Genomic DNA, 11,304 nt, shown 5'->3' on the forward strand with positions numbered 1-11,304 from the left:
AAGACACAGATTTTGAATGGGAAGATAGATAGAAGTGTTACAGACTCAAGCAGCTTTACCACCTGCTCCATCCAGTATTATCACCATGGGTTGCAACCACGTGTGATCAGATAGTTTAGAATAAAAATAGTTTTGCAACAACTTCCTATAAATTCCTTTACTTTTTTGTACTTCTCCCAAGCATTTTCTCATACAATACTCATGTAATGGTAAATGGTTAATAATTTAATTTTTTTAGTGGCCTCTTACTGTGTGTTTGACTCTGTGATAACGATCAGCGTAAGGAATCCAAGAAGTCTGTAATGCAGATAATCTACTCAGGTACTGAATATAGTATTATATATTTGTGTTCATTTGTTATCTTCTAATTGCTTACCATTTGAAATAGCATCTCGAAGTTGGGGTAACAAGGTTGAAATGCCCAGCCTATTGTTGCACAAACCATACATCTGCATCTCCCATTTCTTATGTTGCTAGACAACTACTGTGTCCAGCTTCACTGTGACAATGACAAAAAAATTAATAATGTTGACCATTTGCTCCTAGCCTAATGTTTTGTTTAATTAATTGGTTGCCTGGCACAGCTAATACTATTTTGATGTCCAAAGACATGCCTAATGGGGATAGCAATATCTAATAAACTCAGAATCCAAGAGCTAAATGGGACCTATACGAGATCAGTCCAAACTGTAATGACAACATTATAACTTCAACATAAAGACCTATGGCTTGATAAATAACTGGTGGGGGGTGGAGGTAATGGTTCAGAATTTGAGGCTCGAATGGCCCCAAGAGATCTCCGAATTAGATTACCCTAGCTAAAATGTACAGAATAGTTTTTTCTCTTCTTTCACGAAACTAGTAGCATAATGAGTATTTCTGGATCACAAGACATCCCTCTGACCAATAAAGAGTAAAGGGGCAGGGAAATGGATGAACTTACTCTCCAGTCTTCTTGAGAAGTCAGGAAAGTGTTGTTGGCATGGGACCACAAGCAAAGAAAACACCAGATAAGAAGCTTGCGTGACACCAGGACCCATATAATTGGGAAAGTAAGCAATCATAGGTAAAAGTGAGACAGACATAGGGAGAAAAGATAATCACAGAAAGGCTTCTTGGTCACAGGGAGGATCAAATTTTAATAATGGTTAATTTTAGACAGTGGGACCAGGAGCTGCATTTCCCTTTGTGTTTTCCCGTAGCTTTCCGCATTAAATTTGTATTTTCATAAATTGGAAAATAATAACTGTATATAATTATAAACCAATGTTTAAATATTTTGAAAATTATTATCAGTTTAATTTCTAAATGAAGAGATTTTTGGTATACATAGGCCTTCCTGTATATCACTCGGACCTTAACTTCTTTGTGTACACAAATCCTAGGTTGCATAATGCCTCTTAGAAATGGCATCTGCAGATCGTCATTGTGAAGGCTGCTCTGAACCCCAAATTGAGGGCTGCTGCAGTTTTCCCCAAGGGGAGGGGCTACTGTTAGGACACCTCTTCTCCTGCTCTCTGAAAAGGGAGCTCCTACTTTAATTTATGGCCATGGTGAGGTCTTTAAAAGAGGGAGAGTCCTAAACAGGTCTGAGTTTCATAACAGCCAGCAATGACCAAAGTAATTCCTAGCCAACATGATGGCAGTCAGATCCAAAAATTACAAAGCTAAGAAGTCTACTTAGATTAAAATATGACTGTCATGACTCATTTTTCTGGAATTATTCCCTAAAATTCTATCCTTAGGTTGGGTAAGTGAAAATGCTCTGAAATGTCACTTTCTGTTCCCTGGTGAACCACTCTCTGACAAGCACTCTCTGAATCAGTCCTCTGCCAGGTGACCTTGACCCAGAAACTGAACCATGCTCCTGTCTTATAGATGAAGGAACTGAGGCTCAGAGAACGTCTGCCAAGGAGAACAGCTGGTTGGAAGCAAGTCTGTCTGAAATGAGAGACCAGGTTTCCTGGTTGTCTGCTGCTATTTCTGTGGTACCCATGGAAAAGAAGAGTTTGTCCTGGCTCTTCGGGACACTTCCCAGTCCAGAAGTCACTCCACACTCTTTCCTCGGCTGGGCACGCTTCATCCATACCATCACCAGCTGCCTCCTGGAAGAATTCAGCATAAGGACCCTTTTTCCCTGTAGCTCCCTCCTGTCCTCAGCTGACGTTTTTCCTGTCTTCTGCCTGTAGGGGGTGGAGGTGCTCCCTCCTGTGGGGTCACAGCTCCACAGAGCTCCCGAACAGGCCCAGTCCTTTGAACACCACTCTTCTCTGACCCCTCTCAACGAGTATCCCCTCTGTCTGATGCTGCTTTTTATAGGATGGATGCCTTCTTTCAGCTGTAGTTTAATGAACATCAAACCAGATTTGGCCGAGTAGCTTAGGTCAAGATCTTAGAAACAAAACATCTTACACTTGCTGCTTGCCCTGTTCTCAGCCCAGATCTTTACAAGATAACATTTTATTTTACATTATTTATTCCAGGTATAGTTGTGGGGTCCTGTCCCTTTTCCCCTCTCTTGAGATCTTGCCCCCATGATCTGCCAGCTTCCCCATATCCCCTGAACTGGGGGCCCTCACTTACGGGGCCTCCTAGAGAAGGGATTTTTGTCTCTGAATTCTCTCTGCCACTTCGGTATAGTTGTGGGGTCCTGTCCCTTTTCCCCTCTCTTGAGATCTTGCCCCCATGATCTGCCAGCTTCCCCATATCCCCTGAACTGGCGGCCCTCACTTACGGGGCCTCCTAGAGAAGGGATTTTTGTCTCTGAATTCTCTCTGCCACTTGCTGAGGATGTGTTACGTTAAACCATGTTATCCACATTTTTTTACCTATCAAGACATCAATTTCATTTGGTTTAACCTGATATAGGAAAGTCCTACATAAACACCAAGATACCAGGCAGCATTGAATTGTACCTGGCTGAAATTTGAAACTTACACATACTGTATTTTCATTTTTAGAGGACTTGACTTTTCTAGCCAAACTCATACTATATAGTCATGCATCCTCATATATATATGAGTGTGTGCATGTGTGTGAACATGTTTGTCTTGATACCTGTTTTGTTTTATTTTCACTGACTGCCCTTTAAAATGGAAACAAATACAAAGAGGAAGCCAAAGGCTTAGGTCCTGCACTCTGCAGACATACAGGGTCCCCGTTCACAGTGGACTGTGCCCTCGGTGGGCAGATTCTAGCAAGGACCACAATCTTCGATGCCTTGAAGTGGGCCTAGCAATTTCACTCTGCGGTAGGCTTGATTCCCTCTCAAGGTAGCAGCCAAGCTCCAGAACAGAGGAGCCAGCACTTCTGTCTGCTTAAGAGGAAGTTTTGGCTCAGTCACCACAGGAGGTCTCAAAGTGAGGCTGGAGCAATTTGCAATTAGACTCTCATTTGAGTTTTTCTTACTAACAGCTATTTAGAGAAGGACTTTAGATATGCTGGCTGATGATTCTGGGAACAGGGTTTGCTTCTATCCATAGACTGGCAGGCAGAAGCGATTTCAGCAGAGCCATAATTTAAATACTTGAGGAAAAACACTCATGAAGTAGATATTCCATCTCTGTTTTTTTGTGGTAGTAATATTTTATCTGTTCTCATGACTGTTTACCCTAGCAGATATTGGACCCCACATGTTATTTGGATGACCTTGGACAAAGCATTCAATCTCTCTAAGTCAGTTTTCTCATCTGTAAAATGGAATAAGAACATGTTCCTCATAGGATTGTTGACTGTGTGAGATAGTGTTTACATTCTAGAGGAGCAGGTACACAGCCAGTAAATGATTATACCAGTAAGGTTTGGTTGTCATTATGACAAATGATGAAAAGGAAAAAGCAGGGTACTTTGAAAGTGACTAATGAGGATCTGGTTTGGTCTGGGGTACCAGTGAAAGCTCTGCTTCTGAGGGGAAGTATATTAAAGAATGATGTCATTATTACATCCAGTTAGAAAAGAAAACGTGAGTGTCTTGAGATTATTGCAAAAGTATAGATCTACAATTTTCCTTTTCCTTTTGGTAAAAGAAGTAGATAAGAACAGTGGTTATTAATAGATACTTTCTTATTCCCTTTTAATGTTTCTAAATGTACTTAATTAAGCAAAATAAACAAATTAAATAAGTTAGTAGTAGACTCCTACTTTAGTGCAGAATTCTCAACAATGGCACTGTTGACATTTTGGAGTCAGATAATTCGTTGTTGTGGGACCTTTCCTATGCAGCACAGAATGTTTAGCAGCGTCATTGGCCTCTTCCCACCTCCAGTCATGACAGTAAAAAATGTCTCCAGACATTGCCAAATGTCCCCTGATGGGCATAATCACCCCCAGTTGATAATCACTGTTCTAGTGAATTCATCTTAGAATCACATAGCACTTGGGGTAGAGATAAACTATTGACAAATAGTTCCCCATGTTTGAGGACAGGAGAGAATATATAAAAACAAGCAAAAATGAAAACAAAGTCAGCCTGCCTTTGTCAGACTTTGGGGTGGGCCACTTGGCATGATAACTTCTGCCTGAGACCTGACTGTATTGGGTAATTCTATTGTCCACTTTGTTAAGCTGGAACTAAGTTGCCCAGAATTCCCATCCCTGGTAGCTCAAAAGAGAAACCCGCACAAAATTTTGTAGGAAGAAGTAAAACAACAGACATAACTCTTCGAAGGACTTCAGGGTCTGATAGAGGGATGGACAGATGCAGAACAGCACAGTGGCTCCAGCTGTCCCCATCCTCCTCCACTCCTCATCCAGATCTTCCCAACAGCTGGTCCTGCTGACCAACCACAACCCCAGCTCACCAACTTGACCATGGAATGCAGAGGTGGGAGCCTTACAGAGGCAACAGATTTCTCCCCATGACAGTCCTACTTGGGTAACTGCATGTACATGTCTTATCAGACTTCCCTGCCATCTCTGACTTGTTCACTGAATAGTGCTTCTGGGGGTCTAGTTAAGACTTGTTCTCTGACCTCATGACTCCTTCCAGAACTTCACTTCCTCAGCTCCTCCCTCAATTGGATAATGTGCAATTTCTATAATAAATCCAATCCCTTATTCCATAACGCTCATTGTAGCTGAGTGACTGAACTTTGATAACATCACTCTATCCCTTAGCCTTCCCCAGAACTAGATTTCAGAAGCCACCGCTATCTAAGCCATTGTTAATCATATCCATCCCACAGAATGACACTTGGGACATGAATCATCACTCAGAGGCTGAGAGAATCAGGGCAAGCAGTCCACTTCCTTCCTAATTCAATAGGTACCAATACATTTATCTCTACTGTAAGAGCATGCCTGTTTCAAGAGCTCAATTTGTTTTGCCTGCACTGGAGGATTATAGACTAGAAGAAAATGAACTCTTCCTAAGGCTGAAAGAGGAAGGCTTTCCCCTTAGCAGCCCCAGGTTTGGAACTTAAGCTGTGCTGATAAGTTCAGCAGAGCAGGGCCCACCACATTCTGATGGAGTGGGTGACCACATGGCAACCTTGGTATTCTCTGTGTTCAGGTTCCACAAAAGCAGACTCAGAGAAAAGGATTCAAAGCAAGTTGCTCACGTAACGACAATCAAAGGAGACACTGAGAGAAGAGTGGGGAAGAGAGACAAGACAGGGCAGGCAGGCAGCCAATAAGAGGTTTGTTATTGAGCAAATGACTGCTGTGGTAACTAGTGCTCAATCCCACTGGGGAACTCTGGGAACCAGTGTAGAAGGCACTGAGTTATCCCACCTGTGGATGACGCTTGGGAAGAAGGATTTATGTTAATTATTGATGTCCACTTCCAACCTTCTCTGCACACAGGCAGAAGACCTGAGCTGCCGGAGATTCAGGTGCTGGCAGCTGAAAGTTGGCCAGCATGAACCAAAATGGCAAGACCCACAGGAATATGCAGAGAAGCGCTAACAGCATTTGGTACTCTGCAACGCCAGGTTTTGTGCACATGGCTCAATACTCAGAAACTAGATTTAAAAAAAGAAAACCATTAAAAAAATTTAAAAGTGGGTGCCCTGTGTCTTGTTTCTAGTGTCTCAGAGAGTGATATACCACTGTCTTTGAATCTTAAATCCTGCAGACTAGAGTATTCCCTGCTCATATTCCTCTGATCACTTTAGAGCAATGCAGAGCATGCTATAGTTATTTGCTCAGTTTGTTTATTTCCTATTCTTCCTGGCTTTACATCATTTTCAGACTTAATGATCATCCCTCTGTTTCCTCTTCTCTTGGTCAAAAATGTACCTTTGAACAAAAAGAAGGAGATAAGAGATTGTTACTGGAAACTTCACAAAGTAAATTTGATGAGCAGTGTTCGCTGGGTGTGAATTTTAGCCTATTAAGAAAACTGATCCCACACCCTTCTGATCCATAGGAGGACCTATACAAAGGTTTTAAATTGAAAATTGCTCTAGCATCAATAACTGAGGTCAGTAAAGTTCCCAAGGTCCTGGGAAGTTGGGTATGTGGCAGTAGTCATACTGTGGCAGTAAAGTTCCTCCACGTCCTGGAACATTGCTAAACTGTTTAGTTTGGTCCTAGAGTTCAAACATGGTGTTGGTTCATAGAACTATAAATTAACCTACATAACGTTGAAATGGATGATGTGACCCTTACTTATGAATTTAGCATTTGTTTAAAGAACAAGATGTAACCATTAACCAATCACTAACTCATATCATACTAGATAACCAATGTAAAGCTTGATTAAGGGGAGTGTTCCCTCTCCTCCTCTTTTTGTGATTATAAAAATGCTGATGCTCTGTTTGTACCTTGGAGCACTTCCCAAGGTAACTTGAAAGTGCTTTTCTGGGCTGCAGTCACTCATTTTGGCCCAAATAAAATCTTTGTTGTTTAAGCTGTGCCTCAATTTCCTTCCTCAGCTCAGCAAAAGGATTGCTGTAGAAAAATGCCCCCCTAATTCCCTTCAGCATGATGCAAGTTGGCTATTTGCTAGAGTGAATGAAAAAATTACAGGAATATCATTACACATTCTTCTCCTGCAGGAAATGCCTTTTGTCTGTGAGAGCTTTTCATGCCAAAGGGATAAGATGGGCCAGGGCAGGGCTCAGAGGACTTAGTATTCTGACTCTGGGTCCTGAGGGCTGGCTCTGATGAAGCCTTTAATGGAGGAGAGTCTTGGAGATTTCCTGTGTGCCCAGGCTTGCTCTCTGGCATAGGGACATTTACAGGGATCCTGGGAAAATGCCAAGCTAAGAACAAAATGTACCTATGACTAAATGTCACTTCTTATAGCACTCAAGGAAAAGAGAGAGTGAAGGAGGTATGGGAGAGGGAAAAAGAGGAAGAAAAAGGGACAAAGAAAGAATGGAGAGATGGATCAGAGTGCTTCCTGCTGCCCAGCCCTGTGAATTGTGTCATTTAATTTAGAGATGACATCCCTGAAGCTCAGAGAGTTAAGTGACTTTCCTAAGGTGACTTAGCTAGTCAATGGCAAAGCCAAATTCAAATTCAAATTTGAACTCCAAAACCAATACTTGTATCCACTTTGCACCCCAACACAAGCTTAGCAGTCTATGGGCAACTGGGTATGGTGCAGCTCTCTGCAGAGGTGAGGAGAACCCAATGAATGCAGCTACCCAAGTGACACCACCATTAGTGATAACTAAATAATAAATAACATTTGAGAAATTGCCGTATGCTACACACTATGCATGACATTTAATCTTCAGAATAATAGTTCTCAACCCTGGTAACACATTAGGATTACTTGGGGAGTTTATGTATATGTGTGAACACCTGGCCTTGCCCTGGATCGATTATATTAGAGTCTCTCAGGGTTGGAACACAGCATCAGTATATTTTTTAAAAGATCTCAGGTGATTGTAATAAATAATCAGGGTTAAGAACAATTTCTTAGAACTATGGCTCCCAAACTTTAGCATGCATAGAATACCTTGGAGTGTTGATAAAACAGTAAGCAATACTTCTGGGCATCGCTGTCAGAATTTATAATTCTGTAGACCTGGGGTGAAGACCACAATTTTGCATTTTTAACAAGTCCCCAAATGATGCTGATGCTGCTTTTCTGGGGACCTCACTTTGAGAACAATCAATTTAGAACAACTTTGAGGATGTTGTTACAGTCATTTCCATTTTTCATGTGAATAAACTGAGGCTTGGTAATGACCAAGCCAGAACTTGCACTCAGTCTATGATCCATGTCCTTAAAAATCTATGCTATATTTGCTTCATATTGTACAAAAATTGATCAGGCCTGAATTTGCCAAATGCTTCACTGAAAAGCAGCCACAGCCAGTTTCCAGCATTGTGTGAAAGTCTGCCTGGTGGGCTGCATGAAGTCAGTTCCAAATTTTTGTGTGCTGGCAAGAAGGAAGACACATTAAAGACTAAAAGCTGATTTAGCTTCATTAATCAATATAACATTAATTGCTCCAATCTTCTTAATGAAGGACCACTAATGCATACAAAAACACTTCATCCAAGACAAATTCATTGTCCTCCTCAGGGCCTGAGAAGAAGAAAGCTCCTCTGGAAGGGCCTCAGCTCTGTATTGACTACCTAAGTAGCTAGGATGTTCCTGAGAAAGCACAATTCGTGTTCCAGGAAATCCTCAGGCAGACCTCAGGTGCCCTCGTGAAGGAGGGCTTTGGCCAATGCAGAATTCAGGGATGGCCTCCCAGGTTGATAAATCAAAGTCCTTTGTAAAAGTCAGAAGTTAAAGCCAAAGGACACCATAAATATATACAATTTTTAATTGTCAATTTAGTAAGTTAAATTAAATTTTTTAAAAAGAATTTACAGCAAAGGGCACCATAAACAAATTGATCACAAGCTCCATTTCCTCCAGCACTTTTTATTGCCATAGAAGTGAATTTCAAGACCTCAAGCACCCAAGTGACTGCACTTTCAACTTTAATCAATTCTTCATTTAATTTCCAAGACAGGCTGAGAGCCTCCAAGATTCTTGGAGGAGGCCAGCCTTCTGTTTATGTTCTCCCCCTCCCATAACCTCTGTCCATGTGGCTTTCTCCTTAGAACGGTGCCCTTTCATTTAGAAGAGGGGTATAGAGCTGAGACTTGAAGGAGGCATGGATGAAGGAGGCACACGAGACTTGGGCTGACAGTTCACCAGAGAAGTTCCACTTTATTCAAGGACTGTGCGTATATTTATAGGGAGCTGCGTTCTGGGTTTGGATAGGGGGTGGACGGGGCAGTAGCTGATTGGACGGGGCTGGGCAGGAGGTGAGCCTTGACCTGTGACTGGTTGAGGTTTGGCACCGGCGGGCTTGTTTACTGCGGAGAAGAACCCGGAAAGGCGCCATATTGCCAGGGAGTGCCCCCTGCTTGAGTACCTACGGTATCCCTACATTCCTCCCTTTTTCCTCTGTTGTGGGGAATGGGTCGTCATAATCCTCGAGCTACTTCCTGCTGGAGGGGGGGCGTAGTGGGGGGAGAGGAATTGGGAGGAGATAGGAGACCCTTTATTAGGCCCCAAAGGAGAGTAGAAAATAAAGAGGGGGGAGAATTCTATAAACGTTCCATGGAGCAACAGGTCAGTTATTTGCTGAGTCCAGTGTGTGTAGGAGGCTGTAGGGGAGAACATCCAGGCGTCCGCGGCTCAAACCTCCAGGAACAGGGACCATTGGTGATGTAGATCCATTTTAACAGTGTGTTAGCTGATCCGTTGAAGAGCAGGTAGGGTCCTCTGTGGCCAGTAGTTGGTAATTCCTGAGTAAAAGCTGGTTAAAAGTCTGGTTAGAGATTTTACCAACTTGAGTTTGGATAAATTTTAAAGCCCCAGTAACTACCCCGGCCCATCTGGAGTCCCGGGAGTCCTTAATGTAAAGTTGGTAAGAGTTTCCTGTGTCGTGCTGAAATATTTGGCCTCCCACACCTATTAGCAGGTTGTGGATTTTGCACGACCAGTACGGGCATCCCCCATAAGTGTCTGGCCACCACCTGTGGGACGTTTGAGTCTGGTCAAACATAAAGCATAGGTATGGGCGGGAAGATTGAGAAATCAGCTTACTGTTTGTAAGTGGGGTAGTGATGGCACTTTGGCATCCAGCTACAGGACAGTCTGCCGTGGAAGGGAGTAGTTTGGTGGTCTTACCTTGCCCCATTATATAAGTTTCTCGTACTGTGAACCTCCAGACGTATGAGGATTTAGAGGCACCTACTAGGGATGGCGAGAGAAACAGGATGATGTTAACGGGAGTGGTCATTGTTCCTGTACTGGAGGGAGACTTGGGAGTCGGGATAAGCCGAGCTTGAGGGGGTCAGAGGGGTGAGGAGTGCAGGCAAAGGTTTTAGTTTCTTGAAAGGGTGTGTCCTGAACTTGCAGGTCACGCGTAGATTCCGCGGGTCCATTGGTGAGGTCAGGAAGCAGGGTTTTAACCTAGAAATGTGGACCCATGGAGTTACTTGGTTGTCCAGAAGCGCAAGTTTGGCAGCGGTGGGGGTGCCTAGGATAGCTGGGTATGGGCCCTCCCATTTCAGGACTAAGGGATCCCACGGTTCAGGGGAGGTATAGTAAACTAAATCTCCTGGGCGTATTGTAAGGGTGTTTTGTGAGGAAGTTGGGTCAGGGAGTAAACAATCTTGGTATTTCCAAAGTTCGGCATGTAGATGGGAAAGTAGGGGTATGGCTAAGCTGGAGGGTATGGACCACTGTTTAGGGGTAATACCTGGGGGGAGTGGAGGTCTTCCATACATCACCTCAAAGGCGGAAAGATTGGTGGGTTTCCTTGAAAGAGCTCTGAGTCTGAATAGGGCCAGGGGTAAGAGGCAAACCCAGTCTAAGTGAAGTTCTAAAGAAAGTTTGGTGAGAGTGTCCTTTAAGGTACAGTTTGTCCATTCCACTTTTCCTGAGGCTTGGGGCCGGTAAGAGCAGTGTTAAGTGCCAAGGTAGTGAGAGTGTTTTAGACTTTGTATAATTTGAGCAGTGAATTCCGGCCCGTTATCTGACTGTATTGAAGAGGGCATTCCAAACCTTGGGATGATTTGGGAGAGGAGCAGGGAGGTGACAGTACAAGCCCTTTCGTTTGTGGTGGGATAGGCCTCTACCCACCCAGAAAAGGTGTCCACAAATACCAGGAGGTAGCGATGGCGTCGAACCGGAGGCATGTGGGTAAAATCAACCTGCCGGTCCGCTGCTGGAATATTCCCCCTGGCTTGGTGTGAGGGGTAGGGTTTGGACTTTAAGGGACTGTTAGGATTTGTGCGCTGACAAACAGTTACGAGAAATGTCTTGTAAGAGGTTTTTTTCAGAGGGGGTTAAAGAGAAAAAGGTTTGGAGGAAGTGGGATAAACTTTGAGGGCTGGAGT

The sequence above is a fragment of the Galeopterus variegatus genome, unplaced genomic scaffold, assembly GCF_000696425.1.
Source record: "Galeopterus variegatus unplaced genomic scaffold, G_variegatus-3.0.2 Scaffold5015, whole genome shotgun sequence".
In the NCBI taxonomy this organism is placed as follows: domain Eukaryota; kingdom Metazoa; phylum Chordata; class Mammalia; order Dermoptera; family Cynocephalidae; genus Galeopterus; species Galeopterus variegatus.